Here is a 6,000-nt window from a genome sequence, read left to right on the forward strand (position 1 = left end):
AGGCCAAACTCAGAGATAGAATAAACATATTTCCTTATGCTGTATTTTTTCAGTATCAAAGCTGTATGCATTTACTATATTTATGCATATTGTAGGTCTGCAAGTTGGCGCAGTTGGTAGCACTGTTGCCTCGCAGCAAGAAGGTTGCCGGTTCGCGTCCCGGTGGGGGCACCGGGATCTTTCTGCGTGGAGTTTGCATGTTCTTCCCGTGCAGCGTGGGTTCTCTCCGGGTTCTCCGGCTTCCTCCCACACAGTCCAAAAACATGTTGAGGTTAACTGACTGATTGTCAATCCGTAGGTGTGAATGTGAGTGTGCTTGGTTGTCTGTCTGTAAGTGTAGCCCTGTGATAGACTGGCGACCTGTTCAGTGTGTCCCCTGCCTTCGCCATAAGTCAGCTGGGATAGGCTCCAGCCCCCCGTGACTCTAGTGAGGATTAAGCGGTGTATAGATAGTGGATGAATGGATGCATATTGTATCATTGGGCTGCAAGGTGGCTCGGTGGTTAGCACCGTTGCCTCGCAGCAAGGTCGCCCGTAATGATAATGGACGGATGGATATTGTATCGTTACAGATAAGTATAGATAGATAGATAGATAGATAGATAGATAGATAGATAGATAGATAGATAGATAGATAGATAGATAGATAGAGTAAACCTTTATTGATCCAGCAGCTGGGAAATTTTAAGTGTTACAGCAGCAAATACAAAATAACACACAGTACAGGGGGAAAAACAGAGCAGCACACAATGATACAAGACACAAAAGCAGCTTACTTTCTCCTTTTATGAGAATTATAAGTGATTGACAGAAAAAATTCTGTGAAATTGCACAGTATCCTTATTTACATTATTTGCATTATTATTGCACGGTGGGTGACTGAGCTACTGGGAGTAGGCTTGATTGAACAGTCTGACTGCAGCAGGAAGAAAGGACCTGTGGTATCTCTCCTTTAGACACCGCGGGTGAAGCGTTCTGTCACTGAAGGAGCTGTCCAACGATCTTACTGTTTCCTGCAGGGGGTGGGAAGTGTCCTCCATGATGGACAAAAGTTTTGTCATCATACTTCTTTCTCTCACCACCTCCACAGGATCAAGGGGGCAGCCCAGGACAGAGCTGGCTTTCTTGATTAGTTTATTTAGTCTCTTTCTGTCTGCAGCCAGGATGCTGCTGCTCCAGCAGGTCACTCCATACAGGATGGCTGATGCTACCACAGAGTCATAGAAGGTCCTCAGGAGTGCTCCCTGCACCCTGAAAGACCTCAGTTTCCAGAGCAGGTGCAGTCTGTTCAGACCTTTCTTGTAGAGTGCATTGGTGTTAGCAGTCCAGTCCAGTTTATTGTTCAAGTGAACACCCAGGTATTTGTCAGAGTCAACAATCTCAGTGTCTGTTCCCTGGATGTTCACTGGTGAAGGAGAAGTGTGTCTGTTCCTGCTACAATCAACCACCAGTTCCTTGGGTTTCACTGCGTTGATCTGGAGATAAAGCAGGATGACTAGAATTAGGGCTTCACACAGGGTTGTTTTTTTGTTTTGTTTTTTAAGTATGTATCACTCTTGCTGAGATCAGAATGTCTACATGCTTGTATGTTTTTTAGTAGGCTAAATAATTTGTACAGTTTTACATTTAATTTATATTTTACTACTGCAAGAATTGATTTATTTTTTTTGGAATAGCCATCAAGAAACTATTGTTCCTCTGCTTAGACTGTCCAGATTTTTTTTTTTTTTAACCCTCTTCTGAGATGGATTTCATTGTCAAAAGGACGTTATACTGTGTCCCAGTCTGGCTGAGGTGGTCTTCCTCTTTGTATTCATGACATTTCAATTGACTTTTCTCTTGAATGACACCTTTTCAGCTCAACAATTATTCAACTAATTGATTCTTCTGTAGATAGTTTTGTATCTGCTGACTGAGTGCAATGGAGGGATATTTTTAGATGACCTGGTGTCCTGAAGTCTCAGATTTGTATTGTTTTTGGTTTTTTTTAAATAATGACCAACAAAACGATAGGTTTTAAGTAAATTTACTTATCTTTGCACAGCTTTCTTACAAGAGGCATCACTGTTAAGATATGGTAAGGAGCTGAAGAATGGTACAAATGACCTATGAGAGGCGCAATCAGCTAAATACAATTGTTGTTTCAAACAAGTCTATGCTCCTTTTAATTGATATTCATTTAAAAAAAAAAAAGAAAGAAAGAAAAAAGAATAAAAATAAAGCAGTGTAATTTGATTTTGCAGCCAAGCCCCTCTGGATCTAAATTGTTTTAATTTTATTTTATTTATTTTTGCATTGTTATTAAGAATGAATGTCTGTGTGGCTTGTCCGGAATGTACCCTGCCTTCAGCTTTAGTCAGCTAGGATAGGCTCAGCCCCTACCCACAGCCCTACAGAGAATAAAGCAGTGGATGGATGGATTAAGAATTAATCAAGTCATGTATAAGTTATACAGTATTTTACAAATTTATAAGACTACCTGTCATAAAAATGATAACAACATAAATATTTTAGAAGTCTTTCAAAAAACTTCTTTAAAACTAAAAATGTTATTGTTATTTATTCAGAAAATAACAAGCTAAAATAACTAAATATGTCCTTTTATACACATAACAACCAAAAAAAACAACCGTTAACTTATTTTGTATGGCCTCCTTTGGCCTTGATAACAGTTTGCAGTCTTGCTGGCATCATTTTCATGTACTTTTCGACGTTTAAGCTGTTCCCACAGATTTGCTTTAGATTAAACTTTGTGCGATCAATTTTTGAGTGTACTGTATCCCAAAATAGTTCAATAGGATTCAAATTCGGACTTTGACTGGGCCAGTCCATCAGTTCTAGTACTTCAGATTCTTTTTTCTTGGTCAAATAGTCTCTGCACAGCTTTGAAGTATGCTTGGGCTCATTGTCTTGTTGGTATGTGAACCCATGACCAATCAGATTCAGCCCAAAAGGGATTCCATGATGCAATAAGATATTGTGGTAGTTGTTCACGATACCGTTGATGTGCCCACGCTGTTTCCACAAGCAGAACCCCATACCATAATGGAATCTCCACTGTGTTTCACTGTGGGTGAGATGCATCTCGCATCAAAATGTTCTCCAGCTTTTATGCAAACATAAACATGACAATGCTGACCAAAGAGCTCAAACTTGGACTTGTCCATCCAAAGTATCTTCTTCCAGTCATCAACAGTCCAGTGTTTGTGCTCCCTGCAAATCTGAGGTGTTTCTGGATGTTTGCAGGCCTCAATAGTGTCTTCTTAGCAGCTATTCAAAATCAGAATCAAAATCAGAAATATTTTATTGATCCCCTAGGGGGAATTGCTTTTAGTTAGAGATGCTCAAAATCAAAGTCTTAAAAGAAGTAGAAAAGTATAAATATATATAATAAAATACAAAGTATTCATGTGAAAATAAAAGAAAATATAACACAAAAATAAATATACATTCTACTGTTGTAAGTGTATATACAATGTAATAATATTAGTACTACCATTTGGATTATTGCACATAGAATGGTTATTGCACATTGTTAAACAGTCTAAAGTCCAAGGTAAACCTATTCACTCAGAGTGTCTGCCACTCAGAGTGAAGAGTTGTACAATCTGATGGTCACAGGCAGGAATGATTTCCTGTGGCGCTCTGTGGGTGCATTTTGGTGAAATCAGTCTTGTACTGAAAGTACTCCTGTAGCTGACCAGCACGTCATGGAGTGGGTGTGACACACTGTCCAAGATGTCATGCAGCTTGGACAGCATCCTCCTTTCCGACACCTCCGTCAGAGAGTCCAGCTTCACTCCCACAACGTCACTGGCCTTGCGAATCAGTCTTTTGCTGTCAGCTACCCTCAGCCTGCTGCCCCAGCACATCACAGCATACAGGGTAGCGCTGGCTACCACAGATTCATAAAACATCCTGAGCATAGTCCGGCAGATGTTGAAGGACCTCAGTTGCCTCAGAAGATAGAGACAACTCTGGCCCTTCCTGTAGAGTGCGTCTGTGTTCTTTGCCCAGTCCAGTTTATTGTCAATGTGGACCCCCAGATACTTGTAATCCTCCACAATGTCCACACTGACCCCCTGGATGGAGACAGGGGTCACTGGCACCTTGGGCCTCCTCAGATCCACAACCAGTTCTATTATTCCCTTTAAGCCTTGTTCCATCAGTCGTCTGCTTATGGGCATTCTGGAGACTTTCTCAGACTCTGATGTAGAAGCAATTATCTCTGTCTGAAGATCAGGAGTGGTCTTCCTTCTATCTCTAGTGCTTAAAATCTTGAGGTGTCTCACATCTGCTTCAGTTTACTTTAATTTCTGCCTACATTGGTTCTCATTGGGTGATCCAGCTTCCTCCCACAGTCCAAAAACATGCTGAGGTTTGGCAACTCTTTGTGTGGCCTTGTAATGGACTGGTGACAAGGGTGTATCCTGCCTTCACCCTAATGCTGTGTTCACACCACATGCAAGTAAAATCATTCGCGTGATGATTTACACGTAAAGTCAATGTGAAGATGCGATTAACCGCGAGTAAACATCCTGCGGCACGAATGACGCAAATGAACGAGTTATTTGCGTGAATGATGTGATTCTCACTGCGCGAAACGTGCGAATGTGAATTCACGTTGGACGCGCAAGTTGAAAAATCTGAACTTTAGCAATCTTTCATGCCGCGATGGCCAATCAGTGTTGAGATTCACTGGTGATGTCAAGAACATGATTCATTCTTTTTTTTTTTTTTGCAACTACACCGTTAATATTGATTGATTTACTCACCCCAGAAGATAAGTAGCTGCATTACTAGCCAAGGCAGATCTCAGTGCTTAGCAAACTGGCTGTCCCTCTTCTCCAATCCACACACAAGAATGCCACCTCTTCAACTTAGCAAGCTAGCGAGCTGAGTTGCTCGCTATCACAATGCTAGCGGGATAAACCTCTGCTGGCTCCTCATCACTGGCAGCCGCTCGTCTGTGTTATTATTGTATGTGGCGCAGAAAAAACATCGCTCTATCTTAGTGAGCGCCTGCCACACGGCGGTGTGTGGATTAGCTTGAGTCGCGTGAATGACGCAAATTCAAACACGAATCTCTCCGCATTTAATGCACAAATCACGCTTATTATTCGTGCGAATGAAGCGAGAAAACTCTGTGCATACACACATCCAAATACACGCGAATTACGCAAAAAGCGCGATGAATTTGCATCTGGTGTGAACACAGCATAAGTCAGAGGAGTCGTCCTACAGAGTACTAAGCATTGTATAGACATTGGATGGATAGATTACAGAAGATCAGCATTTTGCATGGAAGGCTGGAAAGGCAAGCTCTTGGAGGTATAATGTGCAAATGAGCACACTGACTATGATTCAGCCTGTGACGTTTTATGTGCAGAAAAATTTGAGAAAACAAGAATTTTCTGCTAAGCTAGTATTGTCTAAAAGAATCCCCGACGTTTACAGTATCAGTTTACATTAACAAGGTGCTTATTTTCTGTCTATGCAATTAGTGGGTGACCTACAGTGTTGTGATATTACAATAATGGCAGTTCATGTACAAAACATAATCAGTTGTTTTAATCTGTGTCAAAAGTTGTACAAAATTTTTTTAAGTCTTTTGGTTTCCTACATATTAATGCATAATAAAGGACTTTGTACAAATATTTCACTGTGTTGAACTGGTACTATATTGCAAAATAGAGATATTCACATGCTGAAGTCTATTATTTGTGTTGAAGCACTTCCTGTTTGTGTAGATTTTCAGTCATCCTGAGTGCTGTACTACGAAGCGAGATTAGTGGGTTAGCGAGGTATGTTGAGCTTAAAGCCGGAGTTTTCAGTATCACGAAGGTGGCTTTCTTTTTACCTGGCAAAATCTCCATGGTAACTTGTGCTGTGGAGCTAACCTGGTCAGGAGCAGGTTATGTTCAGACTTTCAGATTTAAATCAGCTGGAAAGAGCGTCTCCCTTTAACCAGATCATTTCTGACTATTATTTATGAGCGAT

The sequence above is a fragment of the Stegastes partitus genome, unplaced genomic scaffold (genome assembly GCF_000690725.1).
Source record: "Stegastes partitus isolate 25-593 unplaced genomic scaffold, Stegastes_partitus-1.0.2 Scaffold161, whole genome shotgun sequence".
Classification (NCBI taxonomy): Eukaryota; Metazoa; Chordata; class Actinopteri; family Pomacentridae; genus Stegastes; species Stegastes partitus.